This window comes from Crocodylus siamensis, chromosome 12 (assembly GCF_052110815.1).
Source record: "Crocodylus siamensis isolate JL-2025a chromosome 12, ASM5211081v1, whole genome shotgun sequence".
Taxonomy (NCBI): domain Eukaryota; kingdom Metazoa; phylum Chordata; order Crocodylia; family Crocodylidae; genus Crocodylus; species Crocodylus siamensis.
In genome coordinates this window covers 25171684-25194731 of record NC_143406.1, presented here as the reverse complement: position 1 = coordinate 25194731, position 23048 = coordinate 25171684, and the positions used below count along the sequence as shown (strand labels likewise).

Here is a 23048-nt window from a genome sequence, read left to right as displayed (position 1 = left end):
TGCATCTGACATATTCCTGAGCTTCTTAAGGTCATTGTTGCCTCTTAATTCATCTTTTCTGCTCCAGTAATGACTTCAATGCCAGCTGACTCAGTAGCAGCCACTCTGCAGCTGAAACACGTGTACAGAATGTTTCTTGATGTTTTCCAGGTCAAGAGATTCTCTCAAAATTCTCCCTCTGCTCATTGGGCTAGACGTTCTCTTCATATCCTTATTAGACCTTTATAACAAGTCTAATAAACTTATGTAGGAATCTGTTGCATATATCTCCATCTAAATCCCAGTGTGAAGCAAAGACAGAACAAATTCCATGGCTGGCAGCCAAAGTCAGAAAAACTCAATCTGAAAATAAGACTTTGAGGATTACTAAGACAACTGAAAAAGATTACCAGAGATGGGCAAGCTGTCTATCACTTGGGGCTTCAGATGAAAGCTACCAGTACATACCTTCCTGAAAAATACACTCCAGTTTCAGTGCAAATTACTGCCCGAAATTCTATGGCCTGTTTTAAATAGGAGATCTGTCCAGATTAATACAACGGGCCCTTCAAATATATGAACATGCAAGAGGGTTTTCATGTTTCTCCATAGAAAAACAAGGAAGCCTGTGTTTGCCATGGAGGAAGGGTGGACTGGCAAAGAACAACAACACAGACCATGGTTCTTTAAGGATGGGAAAGATTAAGCCCAGAGCACTGAGGAACATCCTGTTGGAGTTTAAAGGTCTCAGAGAAAAAGGAAGCCTGTTCATCCACCTTACATTTTGTCCCAATATCTGCAACATCAAGTAACAGAGGATGAACAAAGGGCAAAAAGAAGAAGGAGCCATTTGCTTTGGTTATAACATAACCCAGAATAGACACTCACTGCCATGTAAGAGCCATCCAGTTATATAGGTTGCAAGTTGTGTTAATCTCATTTTTGACTAGTAGGAAGCAGTGTCCACATCACAATGTCACAAGCACAGCTGGTACTAATTGGCTCTCTTATTTGTAGCTTCAGTAGAGAAGCTAAGAATGGGACCCAATGCTCCTAGATGCCATCCTTTCATGGCAGCATAGACTCATACTGGTAGAATGGCTATGAAGGTAGAATGGTTGTCCTGGTGGTTTCCTGTGCTGTCGCTATTGCTTCCACAGATAATTTGGTTTCACTAGCATATTTCACTAGTGTGAAATTTCACTCATATGATTAAAAGTTAAATTAGTCTGGAAGGGTTCCCAGCGTGGTCAGTTTCTTCACCATGCCTGCCATAAAGTTCAGTGACACTCTTGAAGAGCCCAGGTGGATGACTCGTGCTTTAGACACGCAGACTCTGCTCTGAATATCCCCAGAGGCTAGAAGCCACCCATGGACCTAGGTTCATGTTCCAAGCTTGGCTCTGCTCTTTGTAGTGGAACCAAATCCTGGATTCAGACTTCCCACAACACTGGGCTCACCCAAACTTCTGTGTTGTGGGCCTGCCTCTAGCCTAAGGCACTCAAAGGATATGTCTCTACTGCTCCCATGGGGGCCCTGGGGGCACTGCTCTTGAGCATGTCCTGCTCATGTGCTTCCACTCTGCTGCCACTCAAGATCTTTCTCTCCAGAGTGTGAGACAGGTGCCCTCAGGGATGTCTACACAGCCTCATTTCCACAGTTAGCATCTACGGAGTGGGGGTAGGTGGGTGAGGCATGCTTGGCAGCTGTGACAAACCCCTACCAGAGCAGTATCAGAATGTGTGTATAGCCGCTAGATTTGGGATGAGTCATTTAATAGCTCAGCAGACCTATCCTGATCAGTACATTTCTGTGATTCCCATGTCCCCATGAATTGCATTTTGGGCCTTCTCCCTGGCTTGCCTCCTCCTAGTAAGGATCAGGGCACTTGCTGGGTTAACTAGAGGAATCAATAGGAGCAAAATGAAACAAGGAGTGATTTCCCAATCTTTCCCTTAATGCAGTAGTTCTCAACCTTTTTTGTACCAGGACCCATTTGTAAACATCAATGACCAGTCCCCAACCCAGTGCCCTTCACTCCTGACCTGCTGTCCCCCACCCCCAAGCCCTAGCCCCCTAGTGTGTGGGGCAGGGGGTGGGTGTGCGGGGTGGGAGCATGTGTGTGGGGCACGTAGCCCCGAGCAGCCCCTGGAGGGGCAGGCTGGAACTCTGACAGCCTGCAAGGAAAAACCACGGTTTCCCACATTTTTATCCTTCGAAGGAGAATCCATTATTAAAGTTTGTTCATGACCCTTTCATATATTCTTGTGACCCACTTCTGGGTTGCGACTCACAGGTTGAGAAATGCGGCCTTAATGTATATGCCTCACCTGCTATATCTTGTCAGTCACAGGCACCCTTTGTCCTGCATTTCAGCAATATTCACATGAAGGACTGTGCCCTTTGAGATCATATGATTTTGCACTATGAGTAAATCGCCGCAGATGTTGATTCTTCCAAAGAAACTGCCTTGCATTTGTCCTTTCTTCCATAGAAGCATGGATGGTCACCTCACCTGGGGCGGTGAGAGCTGCCTCCACAGTGGATCTGATTATTTAAAAAATTCAAGATGAAATGTGCCAAGATTTTTTCCTCCTCTCCTCTTGCTCGTACCACAGACCAAGCCTCACAGTATAAAAACATGATCTGAAGACCATGGACACAAATCATTATACAATTTCCTCTATCTGTAAAGAACATACAAACATGGAACCTGAAGCAACTTTATGGGGCACCAAATGTAGTTCACTCCTGCAGGCAATTGTGTCTTATTCTCATTCATGAGTTGAAAAAACTCTATCTTAACAGTAGTTGGGCTTCTGTTCTCACTTCTCATATTGGACTGTTGTGCTATAACCTCACAGACCTGAGGTTAGAAACCCCCTTTTGATGCCCAGCCTAAATTTATTCATGGATAATTTACACATATTGCCTCTCATGTCACCATTGTCTCTTATTGCAAATAGTTCTTTTCCTTCCTTCCTTTCCTTTCTCTGGAAAGGAAATGCCTCTCAACTTTGTGTCGTATGCAAATATCTTTAACTCATTCCCATTTTTGTGCCAAAGTAATTCTTGTATATATGAAATACTCCATTAGTAACCTCCTTTCAGCCCAACCCTTTCCCTTTCAATATTGACTGATTAAAGGGGATGTTGTATCCCCTTTAATCAGTTCCTTACTGGTCTTCATAGTGTCATAATACTTAGGGTCAGAAGGGATCTAAGCAGATCATCAGGTCCGACCCCCCTGGTCTTTTACTAATTCCCATCTTTTCCAGCCTAACTAATAACTTCCACGTGGCACCATATCAAATACTTTATTAAAGTCCAGATAGATAACATGTGCTGCACTTCCTTTGTCCAGAAAATCAGTTATCGTATCAAAGAAAGATCTTAGGTTAGTATGGAACAATTTACATTTAATAAACCCATATTGCATTTGAGTCCATGTCCATTTACCTCCATAGCTTAATTATTCTTTCTTGCAAAGACTCTTTTGGAGCATTGCAAGCTGATTAGCCAGGAGTTACCTAGATCACTTTTTCCCCTTCTTAAATATAGGTACTGCATTTGGGACCATATGACAATCCTCATCTTGATAGATTGATTAAAAATCTTTGTGACAGGACCTATGATTTTATTTGCCAGCTCTTTTAGTTCTGGAATAGACATTAGCTTCCCTTGACTTGATTGATTTAAGTTGTTTGAGATTTATTTCCACATTTATTTTGGTAATTTCCATATCTATACCCTCGTGCCCATTGACCATCCTGCATTTACCTCATATTCATCCTTATTGTTTTTACTGATAACTGAGGCAAAATAGTCTTTTATTTTTGAGGGCTACATCTGTGATCTCTTTCCTGTCCTCACTGCATAGTGCCCCTGCTTTTTCTCCTCTTGTTCTCTTTACTTAACATGACTGAAGCATGTTTTGCTATTCATGTCAATATCCTTTGCAAGGTCCAATTCAGCTTCACTTTGGCAATTCTCCCTGTATTCCTCCATTTCTTGACCTCTCATAGACAGATTTTTTGTTGATCAATTCTTTTATCCATTCCTTATAGGTACCATCTTATTTCTCAGATCCTTTCTGAGATGATTTTTCATCCAATTAGGTCTGGAGCCCCTTCCCTATATTTCCCCGCCACCTGCCTTGTTGGAATACGTTTCAAATGATATTTTGTGTTCTTAAAGAAATTCCACACTTCTTTATTCAAGTCCCCAAGCTTCTCTGTCCATTTAACTTCAGTAATTAGTTTTCTTATTTTATCAAAATACTCTCCCTTGACAATTCTAATATAATAAAGGGCTTTGTCTGTCTGTGTGTCTGTCTGTCCCTAACACTTTTTGGCATATGCGCATGTGCCACCAAGAGGGCAGGCGATGATTGGCTGTGTGGGCTCCTCTTCCTCAGGCAAGGAGGTGGGGGGGAGGGAGCCGCCACTACCACCGCCACCACCACCTTGGTCAGGAAGGCAGGGGGAAGTCCCCCTGCTCCGGGGAGGAGGCAGAGGCAGGCGGGGGAGAGGGAGCTGCTGCACCAGAGGCTGGAGGAGGAGGCGGCAGCGGCGGAGGGAATGTTTACATGGCCGGCCCTGAACAGTGAGCGGGAGGGTGCAAAGGGATCTTGACCCAAATAGATGCTGTTTGATCCTTGCTATTTCTTATTTCTTATAGTTTATCATACTGTTATTGTACAATGCTTTCCCCCCTTTTACATTTTCTTCTATCTTTTCTGAACAGTGCATGCCTTCAAACACCGTGATTGAGAATCTACCACATTTCTGGCTTTATGTCCTTCACCAGTAATTCTAGTTCCTCCATTTTGTTGTCCACGCCCCTGGCACTAGTGCACAAACATTTCAGTTGTTTCTTTTCCAGCACACCCAAGATCCTACCCAGATTAGATACAGCCCTTCACTAAGTGGACTGACTCATTGACTATTGCTCTCACCAATATTAGTACAATCTTTCTCCTTGCTATCCATCTTCCTGCCTCCTTTATCCTTTGCTGTGTCCTTGTTCACCTGGTTTTCCTCTTTCTTTGCATCAAAATCAGGGATTGAGATTACATGAGTTTTTTCAAACCTTTCCTCCCAATTTTTTAATTTAAATCTGTCCTTAGCAGTTGTGCCAGCCACAGTGCCAGAGGGTCCAGTGTCTCAGGCACCCTGGTGTAGTTCACCTAAGCAGAAGAATCATCTAAGCAGCAGCTCTGCAGAAAAGGATTGGGGGTTACAGAGGACAACAAGCTGAACAATGTGCCACACCAACAGTGTGCCCTTGTTGCAAAGAAGGCTAACAGCATACTGGGCTTCATTAGTAGAGATGTTTCCAACAGATCGAAGGAAGTAATTATTCCCCTCTATATAGCACTGGTGAGGCCACATCTGGAGTACTGTTTCCAGTTTTGGGCCCCCAACTACAGAAATTATGTGGACAAATTGGAGAAAGCCCAGTGGAGGGCAATGAAAATGGTTAGAGGGCTGGGGAAACATGATTTATGAGGAGAGGCTAAAGAAACTGGGCTTATTTAGTCTGGAGAAGAGAAAGCTGAGGGGAGATTTAATAATAACTTTCAACCACCTGAAGGGTGTTTCCAAAGAGGATGGAGCTAAACTGTTCTCAGTGGTGGCAGATGACAGAACAAGGAGCAATGGTCTCAAGCTGCAGCAAGGGAAAAGTTTAGATTAGATATTAGGAAAAAACTCTCTCACTTGGAGGGTAGTAAAGCACTGAAATAGGCGACCCAAAGAAGTTGTGGAAACTCCATCTGTACCATCTGTAGAGGTTTTTAAGACCTGGGTAGAAAAAGCTTTGGTTGGGATGATACAGTTTGAGATGGTCCTGCTTTGTGCAGGAGGTTGGATTAGAAGACCTCCTGAGGTCCCTTCCAATCCTAATAGTCTATGATTCTGTGATCTTTCTTTGAGTGTCCCCTTATTAGATAAACATCACAAAAATTTCCCAAAAGCACCAATGCTCAAGCCATCCATTGATTTTCACTAGTCTGAGACACCTTTGGCCTCATTCTCTAGAGCGAAAAAATTCCACTATCACCTCAACTTCCATTTCAGTGACCATCTTCACAAGCCTGCTCTGGTCATTCTTCATTTATTTTAGAGAGACTCTTGCAGCATCTTTTATCCACATGGATATCCTCTGGATATCCTGACTTGAAGGACTATCAGTGACTTTTCTCTTCTCTCATAAGGATTTCATATTCCTTTTCCTGAAGGACTGCACATCCTTTGGTTCTCTGGATCTACACCAGCTTGACAGTTCTTCTTAACAATTGCCTCCCAGTTACATCAATCTGCTTCTTTCTGATGTTGGTGTCAGTCTCCAACCCTCTTCTTTCCACTTCTCCATCTGTCTGCAATTCATCCTATCTTCTCCTCTCAGTCTCCTGTATATCTTCCTTGTTCTTCTTGGGCTTTGGTCCCCAGCTGTCTTGAAGAAATAGGCAGCCAGGACTAGATCTTGAGACCAGAACTGGTATGGAAATGGATTTTGTCCCTGGGAAAAAATTAGATAAAAAGCCTTTTGTTTTCACAAAATTTTTCCCCACAATGTTTTTTGTATCTTTGATGAAAAAATGGGAAGCCCAACCTTAAAACATTTTGTCTGAGGCTTGAAAAATGTTCAAATTTAACTTTTTTGTTGAAAATCCAAGGATTGGTGTCAAAAAGAACAATTTTTCAGATGAAATGTTCATTTTGCCAAGAAAACCATTTCTCATTGAAACAGGATAGTAGGAATAAAATATTTCAACTGTCTGTTTTAGAGTCCTTCACATCCACAGTACAGGATCCCACAATTTATGCTATAGAAGGTCTCCTTTAAACAGTGCTAGTTGTAGAAACTCTTTCAGGCTCTCACCTGTAAGAGGGTAACATCATTCCCTCCTATGTACCTTCAAAGCCATTACAACAGGCCTTGGCAAATGTTTCGGCTATCCAGGTTGTAGCCATATTGGTTTAGAAGAAAAAATACTCTGGACTCGTGGTAGAGGTGGTATCTTTTATCAGACCAACAAGATTTTTTGTGAAATCTCAGGCATTTCTTATCTGGTAAGGTGTCTCAGATCTGTCATGAGGTTCTGTGATGACACAAATGACCTCAGACAAAGACAGAAGCAGTATCTTGGGTTTCTCAGGTACAGTATCTCAGAAGCAGTATCTCAGATGCCTGCCCAGAAAAGCACTCCACCTATTGACTCCTCTGTGAAATATGAAACACCATAACCAGAAGGAAATATGAATACATCCTGCTTACCACCTAACAACTTTGAGGTAAACAGACTATCCCAACTTTTCTCTGAGCCTAATCTCCATATAAAATGACCTTTTCCAAACAGGAGATTTTACCACAACTTTAACTCTCCTATGAAATATGAACTTCCATTTCTACCCAGAACATTTACAATCTTTTCTCTGATGCGTGAAGAAGGGTGTTTGTGCCCATAAGCTTGCAATTAAAGAATTTTTTTTTTTTGCAAAAATCTAGTTGGTCTAATAAAAGATATCACCTCTACCACAAGTCCTGATTGCTTTGGTAACTTTTCAGTACCGTGGATACCTGTATCCCCATAGTTACTAAGCATCCAGGTTGCTGGTGATGTCCTAGGAATTAATGAGTCCAGTGGTAGGAATGTGACCTGGGAGTGAAACAGGATAAACAGAACATTTGTTTCTGTGCCCAGAGGTGAAGTGCCCAGAGGGCACCAGCAACTTGGGGCAGGGTATGGACCTGTCTTCTTGGACCTACCTTGGATTTAGGCCTCCACCTCTGTCTTCAACATCATGATCATCGCATTTGGGTGGCTGCTCGCAGCCTGTTCGTTTGCCATGAATATTAAGCAGCGCTTTCAGGTACACCTCAATTACACTGGGATTTCCATGTGGAAAAGTTCCTCCTTCACCATGTGAAGTCCACCACAAGTATGTGCAATAATTAAGACCTTAAGGCTAGGGACAGACATTCAAAAAGCCTGAGCCTGAACTGATTCAAACTTTGAAGGTTAGTCTAACCTGGCTAGGCTGTATCGGTTTATAACTATACAGACATCCCCTCTGGACTGAAGAAATTCAGGTACATGCCTGCAGTGGCTCAGGCTAGGAGCTGGGGGGGCACTAAAGCAGCCCTCCCATCCTTTCTACAGTGCTGAGCTGAGGGGCGGTATAGCCAGGACCCAGCAGGATGTTCTGATTAGAGAGGGGTCCCCCCTCCAATGTTGATAGATCATTGAGTTACATGGTAGGGAGTTGTTAGCTTTATCAGCCCATCCAACAAAACAAAAGCTTCTCTCATTAGTTCAAGCTCTTCTTAAACAACTTTTTCCAAGGAAGGAATGGAGGGACATTACCAGCTACCTGTTGATTAGTTCCAAAAAGCCCTAAACCAACACAGTCCTGTCTGCCTTTGTCCTGTCTCCCAGCATGGACTGTAGCCAGCATGTCATATGCTAGCTAATGCTGAGAGGTGTCTGTGTAAGGCAGAGGGGAAGGGGGAATCCCTCCATAAGCAGGGAGTGATGAAGGGGGGTGGGGGGAGCAGGAGGAAGCCAGGCAGAAGCTGCTGTACCTGCAGTCTCTGCTGGAACTCCAGCCAGGGAGCAGAGGGGTAGGGCCAGCTCTGCTGTGGAGCTGAGAGCCCTGCCCAGGGCTGCAAACATCTGGGATGCTGGGGGACTCTGGTTTAAGTTAAACCTGGAAGGGGTCTTTGACAGACATTGTGTAAACTGGTTTAACTCAAATCAGTTAAGTCTGATACAACATTCAACCAGGTTTATCTCAAACTGATTTCAGCCATTTTCATATTGGTTTGTGTGCACTGAACATCTGTTCTGTTATAGGTTTAAACCAGTTTCTGATCACTTAAACTGGATTTATGTGTAATGTCTGTCCCTAGCCCATAGGAGAATTACAATATGGCCACCCAGGGATGGGTTTTTTCTCTTCCAGCAGGACAGTTTAAAGGTATTAACTCTTCTAGTAAATGTATTATTGGTGTCCTTCCCAGATGAGTTTACACTCCTGCAAGTTTTTGGTTGTGAACTTAGTGCTGATAGAAGGCATTCAGAAGACAGCTCTGGGGAATGGTTTTCCAGCCACAAAATGGTTCCAGTATGGTCAATGTTAAATCAAGGGGCCCCTACACCACCCTGCCAGTATGTTCAATCCCTTCCCTTAGAGGCACCCCCATCTTCTCCAAAGCTAAGATAATAGCTTCTTCTCCATTCCCAGGTATTCCTTGGCTTTCACCAAGGCTCATATCCATTCCGTGCTAGCAGTAGTGATGGTTTTGAAGAGCACAAGGAACAAGAATGAATCCCACCAGCACTTTGGATCAAAGTGATTCATAAAAAAACAAAGGAAATCCCCAGGGATTTGCTGCGTGCACTGAAGACCACAAAAATTTTTGATTGCTTCAGCAGGGGTTGGGAGCAACACAAAATATCCCCTCTCCTTTAAAGAGGGTGGCCAGCTCTGGTGCCTTATGGACAATCAACAATCAAACCTGAAATGAGAGGGAGGAAGGATAGTTTGGTGTCAGAGACTTGAGCACACCCTGTTCTGTTGCAGACTTGCTCTGTGACCTTGGCTAAATTACTTCACCTCCCTCTGCCCCAGGTCTTGTCTGTAAAATGGAAATAAAGGTGTTTCTTTACTTCAGAGAGATTTTGTAAGAATAAACATGTTAAAAAATAATGCAGCAGTTAGATGCAATAGCAAATGGGGTGGTCTAAGCACCTAAGGAAATGGACTGTCTACTTTTAAAAAATAGCATGTAAAAATAATCCTGCTGCTCTGAAAAGTCAAAGTGGTTTTACTGAGTTTACAGAGGAGTGTAGAGAGCAATCTTTTGTCAGTCTTTATAGAATAATTTACACGTGTTAATAAAAATTATGAATAAGCTATAATGAATACGGACTTGAGTGGGATATGTTACTTAGATAAGAGGTAGGTACTACAGGTGGTTAGAAGCTATCGTAAATAATCTATTGATCTGTTGGCCTCTGTAATAACTGATTAGTCATTTATTTATCCTTTATTATTGGATTCATCCTATAAAGTATGACTTTTTTCCCCAAATCCCTGTCTGATAACACATTCACTGTGTTTATTGCCTTTACTGTTTCCTTTGTAAAATTCAGGAGCTGCATATATAGCTGGAAGGGGACCCCTCCCCAGCATGCCATCTAGATCAGCCCCCTACTTAAGGCTGAGTCATGCTTGACTAAATGATCCTAGTGAACTGTTTGTGTAACCTTCTCTGGAAAACTTTCAAAGAGATTCCACAGCCTCTCTGGGCAGCCGCAGCCTGCTCCAATTCTTAACTACCCTCATAATAATGAAGCCTGTTTTCATTTCTAACCCAAATATCTATCCTCTGCTCCAGTTTGAAATTATTGCTTCTAGTCCTGTCCTCTTCAGGCACAGGGAATGTCTCTGTCCTCTTTGTAATCATCCTTCAAGTATCTGAGGACTGTTATCAAATCCCCTCTCAGTCTTTTCTTCTCCATACAGACCAAAAACATAGATTAAAAAGAAAGAGTCTACAGTGTCATCACAGTTATTACAGAAGCAGGTGCACCTGTTCTGCTCCCTAGAAAGTCCAAAACTTCCTTGGGTCTAAATGGGGTGGTGTCAGTCCCTCAATAATAAACAGTGCTTTTAAGTGTCTTTGATCTAATTAAGCAGATAAGGTTCTTTGTGTGAATCTGATATCTTTTATTAGACCAACTCTGTTTCACATTGTACAGTTTCCATTTCAAATGGCTGAATTCGATATCTTCCATATTACATACAAGATACCAGATTCACCCAAAGAACCTTGCCTGCCTATGTCCTTAGACCAACATGGCTACAACCTACAACCCTTTGATCTAATTACAAATTAAAAAAGGAGCTGCCAGCTGGAAATCCTGATAACACTACCTCACTCTTCCATGGCCAGGCTCTCTTCCCCGTGCCATGGGACTAAAGAAGTCCAGATTTAAATAAGAGCTAAATTGTATCTGGGGTGGTCATAGAGTTTTATAATTTATTTCATGACCACACCTACTGGCCTGAACAGAGGGATCCAGCAGGCCAGGTACAGCATAGATAACACAGCGAGAGCCCCATTGACAGGGAGCCTGAAATAATTCTGTGCCACCGCCTGGGGAGCTAGTGAAGCATTAGCCCCTTATACAAGGAGTTTACTCAACGCCCAGTGGAAAGTTGCAATAAATGAGTCTAGTTCAGTTGAAGTCACAGAGCTGCTTCTCTTTGCAGCCCTCTGGGGACCTGGGGGAATAGTTTCAAAAGCAGCTAAACCACTTAGGTACCATAGTCCCAGTTTTAGAAGCGGTTTAGGTACTTGGAGTTTTTCATGCTGTTTCAGCACCTCATGTTACACGGGAGCAATGAATGGAGTGTTCACAAGTACCAGGGCTCTGTCTTAGTCCATCAGCATTTAGGTATCATTAATATTTGCTCCTTATGAGTCTAAGAACCTTTGATTTTCAATTAGATTTAGGTTCCCCAGCCTCTAATTTGCTTTTCAAAGTGGTATTTAGGCTCCCAACCACTTTCTGCAGATTAGGAAACTGAGGCAATTAGCAAGTGAATGATTTATCCACAATCTCACATGGAGACCAGGTTTTGAGTAAAATCTCTTGACTCCACAAACCATTACTTCCCCTAGCCCCACTCAGCCTGCAAGTAAAATGCCTGGCTATCCACAGATGGTCCAATGCTTCCTTGGAATAGCGTTGCATCTCAAGAAACTAGACCGCCACAAATAGCAGAAAATTCCCGGAGGAGACCATTGCCTCAGAAATCCATCTGGATGAGACATGGGCTCCCCAAAGCACTATAAGAACAGGGGCCAAAACAAAGTTAAAAACAAGCCTATGAATAAAACGATCTTTTGTAGGCCAAAATGTAACCAGGATTAGTCATGGGCTTTAAATACCTGCAATTTTTGCAAAAGGTGGTTATTTTATTCTGGTTGTATTGTAGAATGCTCCAGTTATAGTAATCTTTAGCATTCCAGCTATGACACTAAAGGGGCAGTATGAGGATAACACTGAGCCTTTCTGGGTAGGATGGGATATAAATCCTAATAGCAATAATAATAATAATAATAATAATAATAATAATAATAATAATACATGCCTTTTAAACAAGCATGTTTCCTTACCTGTGTTGTTAATGAGACTGGAGATTATTTTAAAAAGAACTGAATTTTTCCCATCTAGGGCAGTGCCATTATTGCTCCATCAGGAGCTGGCATAAATCCATTGACTTCAAGAGAGCTAACACAAATGACACAAGCTGAGAACATGGCCCCTAATTCTCTGCTGTTTGTTTCTTTGTTTGTCTCTGTTCTGGTTGGCCACGAGGCCGCTCTGGTCAGTTCACTTTTGTTGATAGTTGGTTTCCCTTTCTGGTTCCCAGGCACTAGCTCAAGGCTGCAGTGTTTGGGTAGCATCCAGCAAAGGGGAATGTTTAAATCCAAACAAAGAAGAGTTTCCCCTGAAATTGTTTGAATAACCATAAAAATATTTCTACAGCATCAGTTCAGTAAGACTGGAATAAAACCCTGCAAACTAAATTCAGGCACTTACATACTCAACAACATCCCTTTGACACAGATTCTGTCACTGTGCCATTAGTAGTCTTTCCCTGGTGAGTTCGGGATTTTAAAGGAATTTAATCAACTTGTAATCTAGTTAATTAAAAAAATGATTTCAAAACAAGTCCCAGTTCTGCCCTTTGGCCCCAAACCCTGCAGCCAATTTCCATGGTTTTACAATCATTTTTTCCTATTTAAAAAGTGAAACACCCTAATGTTTTCTCTCTCTCTATTACTGCTTTAAAGATCCATACAAGCAGCAAGGAAAATGGAGTAGAGAAGAGAAAATGGTGATACTGACTTGTCTCAATCTGCACAAATAAACAAACCAAAAATGTATATAGAGAGAAATATTGTTGTTTGTCTAGTCTCCCTTGCTGAGCAGGATCACAGGTGTTACGTGGGAATAACTGGATAAATGATTTCAGAAAACGCAATTATTTTCCCAGGGGGGCAGTGCCCTTTTAAACCTGTGCGACTTACTATCAGCAATGGGTAGGAAAGGCAATAATTAGAAAGAGAGGTGGTATTCAAAACTTAACTGTCGGTTGGGTCTGGCACAGCTAAAAACGGCTCTTTCCAAACACAACTTGTGCAAACAGCAATTTGTCCTGAGCAGGAAAAACCTCCCTATATGCCCAGCTTCCCATCAGTATTTCATCCAGAACCCAGCTGGAAGAATTACTTTGGACTTGCTGTTTTGGTTTTTTAAAACTGAGATCAAGGAAATTTCTTTAGTTGATCTTGGCGGCATTTTGGTGGCTGCTGTTTATTACAATTTGAGTTTCTCCTCACATATGGGCCAGAAAGAGGAGAGGGGAAATCACACTCTGAACAATCAGTGTTGTTAATAAGGGAGTTCTTCTTGATGGAGTGTCATCAGCATGCGGGGCATTGTTCAACACAGAGATCGGAGGAAAGGACTTTAGCCAGAGGCTGAGTCTGAGTTGCAGAAGAAGCATGTAGCACGAGGAGGCACTGCTTAGCCATTAAATAACTTGGTGAGGTCTGTACTGGTCAAGTAATGACCAGGTAGAGTAATAAAGGCCTGAGGCAAAGCCAAGGGGACTTTACATTCTAGAATGTCATTAGCTGATGCATAAAGAATAGCTAGGCAGTCCATTAACCCATTAGATGCCATCTGGATGGACAACCAGGAGACTGGCATGTGAATGTGAAGTCCTGGGGAATGTTTTTAGCTCTCAAATGCAAGCCATCTGTGGTGCTGAAGGGGTTAATACCACTGTACATTATTTTAATTTATACCAGCTTAAAGGAGGAGAAGGGTTTGCCTTTTATGACACTTGGGAATATTTCCTTTGGACCACCATGACTGGAACACTCAGCACTGAAAATCCTGTTGTTCTTTGCTGCACCACCTTACCCCCAAAACTGCTTCTTAATCAGTCCAGCAACTACAACATCAACACTCCCAGAATGGGTTAGAACTATCACAAGGAGAGAAGAGCATCCACTGGTTAAACAAAGCCCTTGGCGCTCCTTCCACAAAATCCTTCTCAGTCTCAGCTTTTTTACTAGGGGGAGAATGAAAACCTGAAATATGCTACTGGACAAATGATCCTGTTAAAAATGCAAGCTGGGGCACAAGAATAGTAGAATGCTTCGTAGATGGGTGAGAGTACCTACAAGGCGAATAGTTTTAGTGAAAATGGTTTGGGAGAAATTAAACAGGTCTGAGCTGCAAAAGCTGATCTGCAGTTCTAGCACCATCCCACCTCAGGTTTTGATCATCTTTGCAATATACATGTTTGAAATTTACCCTACTAGTTTTACGATCTTTCTTCTGTTTTTTGCCAAGTGTTTTGATGATCAAAAATACATGGGTATGTTTAAAGATAAAGACACACTCAAATGACCAACTTCCTTCAAATGCTGAACAGTACATTTTGTTTTCTTGCTTTCCTATTCAGTTGTGAGTCTGCAGGGAAAAAGTATTCATCATATTTATATTAAATCTTATTTTGAATATTTCCCCTCATGCCTTACATTTCTCAATTTTTCCATCTTTACATTTCACACCAGGGTTTTGATGTTGTTAGCACCTATTTTACCCATTGTAGTCTTGATCATTCAAGACAAAAATCATTTAGAGCAAAGGAGTAAGTAAATCTACACAAAATGGAATGCTAAAGTAATATACAGTGTATGTTTGTATCTTGAGATAGATGAAACTCATTTGCTGATCAATAAGAAATAGAGCCTGCATTCAGGGAAATACACTTGAACCAGGAATCAAAATTCCTAAACAAACTTTCCTTTTAAAGATTCGCAAGAGCAAATTACCACCAAAAGCAATTGGACGAAGCATTAGGGGGTGCATCCAAGCAGAAAGACCACATCTGACCTCCTTGGTGCCAAACGCTCTAAACAGTAAGGAGTTAAAATACTTGAGAAGGTATTGGCAGACTGCATCAAAGAGCTTTTCTCTTCTTCAGTGCGCTAAACTGTTCATGCTGGGTCAGTTTTGGTTCACAAGATTGTTTTTCTCTCTCTCAGTCATTGGATCTGCCTATGAACATACATGCAACCAAAGATACATGCATACAACTTCCTACTAAGCCTCTATCTTTTTTCTTCAGCTCCTCATGCCCTTTTATCTACACTCACAAATAAAGCACATCACTGCAACAGCTCTAACTTTATGCTCTGTGTTTCAGACTTTTCCAGCTTCCCATCGTCTCTCTATCCTTTTGAAATGTCCAGATGAAACCAGATAAATATTTTGCTCTTTTCTAAACAGGAAAAAGAGAAAGAGAGGACAAGAGAAGAAAAGAAAAAAAACCTAGAGAGCGGAAAGAATCCCCAAACAGATTATATTTTCACTGTAGTAGAATATTTCCCTGAAAACTTTTCTGCCTCCTTTTCCCAAGGTCACACCTCCCTTGCCCCTCTGCAGAACGCCAGGCAGAGAGGAATATCAAAGATTTCCTCCTTCCATCCCGTGCTTGACCCTCCCTCCCTCACTTCTTCCAAAAACAATAAAAATTTCATGACTTACGGACTCACCCCCCGACTGCCCTGCTCACTAGTCTGCCTGCTCACCCCCAACGCCTCCTGTGATCGCCCGGGCAGGGAGGGCACAGCAGGAAAATGCTGCAGGTGGGGTGGATGGGCTGGGGGTGGATGTGAGGAATGAGGTCTCGCTGGGCACACCCGCACCTGCCACAGGCCCACGTAGCTGGGTGTAGTGGTTATGAAAGCAATTCCTTTATAGCGTGTATATGTGTGTTTCTCGAAATACATCAAACTCAGGAACAGAAGCACAATCCAACGAAGCTTCACCACCACCCCCTCTCCCTCCCCCTCTCCACCCTCTTGCTTGCTCTCATTTGTACCGATTTGCCCTCGAGGCTTCTTTCTGATTTGCAATGTCCCTGGCAGTGTTTAGATTGGGGAGGGGGGAGCTAGGGATGGAGGTGGGGGAATAGGCAAACAGAAGCCTAGCTTGCCAAAAGCAGTTCAGACCCAGAAAGCGCCTTAATGTGCACAGACGGAGCAGGCTCGAAGCAAAACCAGCTGGACTGGAGTGGAGCGTGCTTAGTGTGAGGCATGGGGAAGGCTGGTTTGGAGTTGCGTGTGCATGTGTGTGTCTCGGGGGTGGCTTATTACACTAGTTATGTTCTCCTTGGGGGAGTTTTGGAGGAGGGAAGGCAGAAGGGGAGTTGTAAAAACTCCTTTTCAGATGTTAACTGTTTCCTATTGACAGCAACCTGCTGATGCTACATGCTAACTCCTAATCCCCAGCAGTAGTCATTCACCTGCTCCCACTGGCCAAGATTTTCCTGGGTGCAGAGATGACCTTCTGGCCTCCACATCTTCCCCCAGTGCAGCTGAGCCTTTGTAGAGTCACTCCCTGACTAGTGTAAGAGATGGACCCAGGGGTATTACCAGGGGCGGGAGGGGTCACTTGATGTGCCATTGGTTTCATATGTGACTTGGCCAAGGTCACCCAGGAAGTCTAAGCTGGAGCCAGGAGGATCCAGCTCTCTCAGTCTGATGTCCAGACACAGCCCCATGGCTTCTCTTGCAGTACCTCCCAAGCACTGATTTTAAATAACACCTGACCTGGTATCACAGGTCAATGCCACGTTATAGAGCCCAGACCTCATCTCTTGCCCTCACATGATGACCACTTGTGAGGGGAATTGCTAGGAGCCTGCAGTAAGGAGGAAGTATGATGCAGCTCATGGGATTTCACCATGTTAGGAACTCTATTAAGAGGGTTTGTGTGGTTGAGGGGATGTGTGCAGACACTAAGATGTGTTTTTAACTTGACCATGCCGCAAGGATGAATAATGCAGAATTCTGTGCATTTGTAACCAGACCTCAGTGGTGCTGTGAGCAGGGTTTGTATCTGCAACCTACAACACTACCAGCACACATAGCTACCAAAGGACCCAGGTCTCAAGTTGGCAATGGTAGTAGGTACATACGGTTCTTCGGTAGACCCTGTGCTGGAAGGGGGCAAAGATGACCCCCTGCATTAGGGCCTGGTCCTGCAGCACTAAAGTCAATGGAAGCTCTGCTATTGCCTTGAGTGGGCGCAAGATCCAGATCTTCCGTGGGGGGAGACATTCATATAATTTCCTCCTCAAACCTCTGAGAGTGCATCCCTCTGCGTGAACACATACAGCGATTAACCTGGATGTTGCGCAGTATTAGCACATCAAGACAACCAGTGGCAAGAACAGTGATGAGGAATTCGTGCCGGCTCAGCTTTCCCTTTCCCAGGTATATGGGCTCAGGGGACTAAGTTGGACTGCAACCTGTAGAATTATTTTTTCTACTGCATTTGGCTTCTGTTAACTGGATGATTTCTTGTTTAAAATGTTAAGCCTTAAGAAAAAGTCTTTGCTGATGGCATCCCACAATGTGCTGAATCATCCTATTATTATGCTACAGTATCAGGATTTACACACAAGAGTAAATTCTTAGCAATACAGTACCTGGAAGTCCTACATAGGAGTACCCGAATTTCTCATCACCCACCCCTTTCCCCCTCACTAAATAAATGATCCACAGCAGCCCTGACTGTTGGTTCCTTTCAGTTTCACTTTCACTTGGGTACCATGGACTTGAGAGAGACTGCAGAGGCCAAGGCCTGTAGGCTGTCCAGCTCTGTTGAATGGCAATTAGAGTTAGCCAAAAAAAAAGAAAATGTCAGAATTTTGGGGGGAAACAGTTTCTTTCCCCCTCATCCCAATTTTTTCTTGATTCTTTAAGATGCTGAGAGTCAAGAATGTGTTATCGGCTTTGCTACTAGTACAGCAAACAAACCATACAAAGAGGGAAATTGTATGGATATTTCTCCCCTTTATTTCTCAAAGTTTGAAATTTAAAATTTCATATAAATGTCCAGATATGAAAACTTTGCCACCAGGTCCATTTGCAATGAGAGCAATATTTGGGCCCAGGGACTTTGGCTTGGAGGATGTGTTCACACTGATGATGCAAATGCCCAGATTAGCCATGAATTTGCTGTAAATACCATTTGTGGTAATGCTGGATTTCCAGAAAGGTCTGATCTTGATAGATGCTGAGCACCCTCAAGCATCATTGACTTCAGTGGGAGTTGGGGGCAGTGGGCAGGATCAGGCTACAGGTCTGGAAGGTGGATCCAGGTTCACACCCCCGAGTTAGGAGGCTTGTTCATACCCCTTGAGTCTGGAAAAGGCTCCCTATGCCTTTTTTGGGCACTGTCCTGTTTCCAGATGGATAATGGGACAACCTCTCTCCTGGCACATCCTAGTACCCCCACATCCTGTTTGGGTAGGAAGCAAGCATGAGGGTTGTGCAAAAAGCAAACTTACTGCGGGGAGAAAAGTTGTCTTGGAGCCTCAGGAACATTTTAAACATTTATGTTCTAATGTCAGGTGAAGTACTGGCTTGGTCATTAATATTTCATCCATGACAGCACAGGCCCTATGAGAAACTCTGATCATCTGCAGACATGGCCACCTCCCCAGTCTTCTAGATCTACAGTGGGCAAACCCCAAAGTCCAAGTCTCAGCCTTTGAATGTGGGTTGCGTCCCTCCCTGTGTGGCATAGTCCCTTCACCCCTAGTACTTGCAAAGGCCAGACTTGCCCAGTCACTGCAAATTTGTGCAACTGACTGGGAAAGGAGACTTGCTTTCCCTCTATGTCACAGGGTGGGGTCCCTAGAGACAGCCATGATACCCCTAGGGCCCTGTGATCATGCCAGCTTCGCCCTGTGGGTGCCTTCTAATCTCATTTGCCATGTCTTGATGGTTATAATAGATAGAAGATAGGGAGGCTGCCTTCAAGTAGCTACAGTCATGGTCCTGGTGGACCCCACTAAATCTTGTGGGTTCTTAGACCCCTTGCTGGGTCCCACTCTAAGTAAGTGCCTTGGAGGACACCCAAGCCTTATGGGCTAGATACGTGGCTCCAAAACCACCCTTTTATCACACCCCATGCCTCGGAGATGGTAGTCAAACATTGTGCCTCTGACGCCTTAGGCTAGCTTGGCCTCCTGCCATCAGTGGGCCCTTGGCCCTGTCTGCATACCCCTCTGGTGCTGGGCTCTCCACACTGCAGTGTGCCCCAATGAGGTCTCCTTATCCCCAGTAGCCTCATCCTGGTCCACCAAACTAAACAACAACAGAAATATGAATCCCTAGGCTACAACCTAATAATAATAATAACTAGGACACTGGAGGCCACACCCTGAACCTTTAAGAGGGCCAGTTTCTCCCTCAGCAATGTAATGCCTCCTATCCCTGGGAACTTTAGGAGCTCCTAGACACCATTAGTCTTACTTCAGCAGCCAAACAGGCAACCAATCAGCTCCACAGAGCTTTTTCTGCACTAACTCCTTCCCTTCCAGCTGCTGCCAGAGCACTACTACCTCCAGGCCCAGCCCTGAAGCTTACATGTGCCCAGGGCCCTGCTTCCTCTGGTCAGCTGACCAGGTGCAAGTGCTAGCTAATTCCCTTGTTAGCTTGCTGCTATGGCAACCTGCATCTGTGGGGGTTCTGCTTGGCTCCTAAGGCCCTCCTTCTAGGCAGTTTCTGCCCTTAAAGGAGCAGGCACCTTAGTGCCCTGCAACACTCTGAGGTATGTGTGCTCCCTTTTCTGACTCTGGGGGTGGTGGGTGTCATCCTCCGCTCTGCTGAAGGACAAGGAACCAATTCTTTGGTGGTCTATCTTACAGCCCCAGTTCCAGAGAAGGCAGCATCATGGGGACAACTCAGACATGAGGGGCTGGAGGTGCTACAGTGTTCACAAACTGAAAGTCCAGAGCTGAGGGCCGAGGTAGGCAGGAGCAAGGCAGAAGAGGCAGGTTAGGATTCTAGCTGGGCAAAGGTTCAAGCCGAGAAAACAGGGAGCCAAGGAGCACTAAAGCAAGACAGAAGAAAACTTATCTTATTACAGTAACCTAGAGCACTTTGAGGGCTGCTGTTTATATGCAGTAGCCACAACGAAACACTTTAAGAGGGGCCATCTGAGGGCACTCAGGCAGCCTGCAACCAGTCCCATCCAGGGTATCAGGACCAGCTGGGTCTTGTCTAGGCAGTACATAGACACTGACAGGCAGAGTTGTTTGTGCTGCGTTACAGATGGAAACAGGCACAGAGAGACCTAGGAGCAGATCCCATTCCACCTGCAAGCGTCACATAGGTATGTAAGGCCCTGTCCATGCCACCTCAGTACCCAGACTGGAGACAAGAGGGCTGGAGATGTCAAGTCTTACCCACCTGAGTCCATGGGTATGCTCCAGGCCCAGAAGTTCACCACTGAGGGTTGGCCCAGAGTTGGCCCCAGCAGTTGATCTCAGGCCTGCCCAAGACTGAGGGCTTGAGAGTAAGCACAGAGGCACGTGCCTAGGAGAGGCCCACTGAATTGGCTTTGGAGCCTCAGGAACTGGTGGGAAAGCCAGGGTGCACATACTACCACCTTGGCATAGACAAGCCCCTGCTGCTTATGTACAATTCTGTCCCATCCTGATCAAGTCCCTCTCAGAGAGTCCTGCCCAGCCCAGAGGGTGTGCTGGGATGCTGGGGAACTCTGATTTAACTTAAACCAGGAAGGGGTCAGGGACAGACATTGCATAAACTGGTTTGACCCAAATCAGTTAAATCTGATATTACATTCAACCAGGTTTATCTCAAACCAGTTTCAGCCATTTTCAAACCGGTTTATGTGCACTGAACTTCTGTTCTGTTACAGGTTTAAACCAGTTTTTGTTCACTTAAACGAAACTCTGAAACTCTGAAATCAGTTTATGTGTAATGTCTGTCCCTAGCCACAGTGGTTAGGACAGGATCTGGCCTTGTCTGATTTGCCCAGCATCACACAGGAAGTCTATAGAGGAACTGAGGCTTCAACCTGAGTCTCTGACATCCCAGGTCAGAGTTTTACCCACAGAACCCGCCCCTTCCCTCTGTGTGAACATCCTCGCATAGGGTTTCTGAGTGCTTATGCCCACGTGCGGGGTATAATGGGCTGTTTTAGGTGACTGCTTGCCTGTTTCCTCCCTGGGAGTATTTTTCCCAAAGCTACATTGCAGCCAGTGGAGGGACAGTTCTGACTAATGTCAGAGCTCCTTCTAGGCCAGTGCAGAAGCCAGCTATTTCCCCAATCTGCTGCCACTTGGAGAGCCACCTGTGCTGGCTTTGCTGCACCATCTGGGAGAGGGACGGTCAGGAGGAGATGACTTCCATCTCTCAGTACTGAGTCAGTGAGAGCTAGGGACATCTCTGGGCAGGCATGGAGGGGTGGAGCGAGGCACTGCTTCCTGGCTAACCCAGCTGAGCAACAACTACCAAGTGAAAGGGTGAGGTATCCTAACAGGATGAAGAGAGAAGAGGGAAACTGTGGGATCACTGTGACAAGGAAGAAAAGTCTCAGAATGGGGAAGCACCTGAATGCTGAAGACAGCCTGTGTGTACCTGTCAGATGTGTGGGGCCACTCCACTGCCTTTGCTCCATCCCTCCTCCTGGCATGGCACAGGATGGCTAAGCCACAAAGCTGAATTTTTCAAGATGACTTTTTCTGTGCCCCATGCCCATTTCCCTGGAGCCTCAGGGCTTACATTCCTGATCCCCTGGGACCGTTTCAGCCAGAAGTGGCCATGGCCTTCTCTTGGGGGCTGCCAGGGGAAGTGCAGTGCAGTTGCCCAGGGAGGGAGGGACAGATCTCCCACATGCTTAGACCCATTGCTTGGGTGGAGAAGTGCAGAGGGCAGTAACAGACCAGAACATCTGCCACATGGAGGCTTGGTCTCCTGCTGGGCTCTTGTTCCTTCTCTTAGGGTGTGTCTACATGAGACACTAACTGCACAGCAGCCTAATAACACTGTGCATTAGCATACCAGGCAAAAACCATGCTAATATGATACTGGGCAGTAGTGTTAGGCTACTGTGCAGTAAGCATTACTAAAAACTCATGCACCGGCACTACTGCACAGTGGCATGACTTACTGCACGTTGATTTAGTACTCAGTTAACCAAGTACTAAACTTAATGCACAGTAACCATGGTGTATTAATGAACATGTAGGTGTGCTTTTAGTATAGCAAAGGAGCAGGGAAGAGTCTGCCTTGCCTTTGTTCCAGCTTTCAGGAAGTGCCAGCCTAGATCTTGGTGGGGTGCTGTTGTCACCAAACTGTTGTTGCTCTGGACTTGGTGGCTCAGCCATCTGAGCTAAGTGACCCATACATGTAGCACAGAGCAGTTCTGGTTCTAGATGACACAGGGCCGGGTTACTGACTGAGTCCTGCCATCTCCCAGCAGGTGTTCCTAACAGGTGGTTAGCGCTAGGCTGGCTTACTGAATACTGACACACAATGGCGTACTGGGGCGCCATGCCCCCAGGCACTGGCCTAGGGGTTGGGGTGCTGCAGGTCAGGCCCTCTAGGAGGTACTTGGTCCCCCAGCGGCACTTCCAGTGAAACCAGAAGTGCCACCGGCATTTCCAGGCTCAGTGATCACCCACTGGGGGACCCTCCTTACCACCCCCCACTCAGCAATTGCCCCTGAGGGAAGCAAATACAGGCATTGGCCCCCAGACACTGGAGACCCATGGTAAATCAATGCCAACATACTAAGGAACCCAGGCATCTTGGCATACCACAAATGCCTGCCTAGGCCTCATGCTTAGCTAAGGGAAGATCCCCATTAGCAGTGAATTGGATCCCCATTAGCAAAGCCCTAGATTCGGCCGTGGCACAAAAATTAGATTTGGCTGAGAAACTGCTATTTACATCCTCCATTTGTGGATCTCCCTTCTGCTCCAGCCCTTGGCTCTGGGGCAGAGCCCTGCAGCCAGCAAGCAATTGTGCATGGGGCAGTGCTGCATAGGGCTACTATAAGCAACCATGCACTGCCCCCTAATCCTGCACGCTGTGCTTTATTGGACATGGCAGGGAAGGAGAAAGGGTGGATCTGTGGGGAA

The 23048-nt window shown here is 44.8% G+C and overlaps 1 protein-coding gene across 1 annotated transcript in view; it reads right to left on the bottom strand.

Annotated features, from left to right (window-relative positions):
* PRR35 (proline rich 35) overlaps positions 1–15746 on the bottom strand; it is a 44226-nt gene extending 28480 nt beyond the window's left edge. The window contains exon 1 of the mRNA XM_090024548.1: positions 15629–15746. The gene's annotated coding sequence lies outside the window, so the exon portion shown is untranslated. The remainder of the gene's footprint in view (positions 1–15628) is intronic.
* Between the last annotated feature and the right edge of the window lie 7302 nt (positions 15747–23048).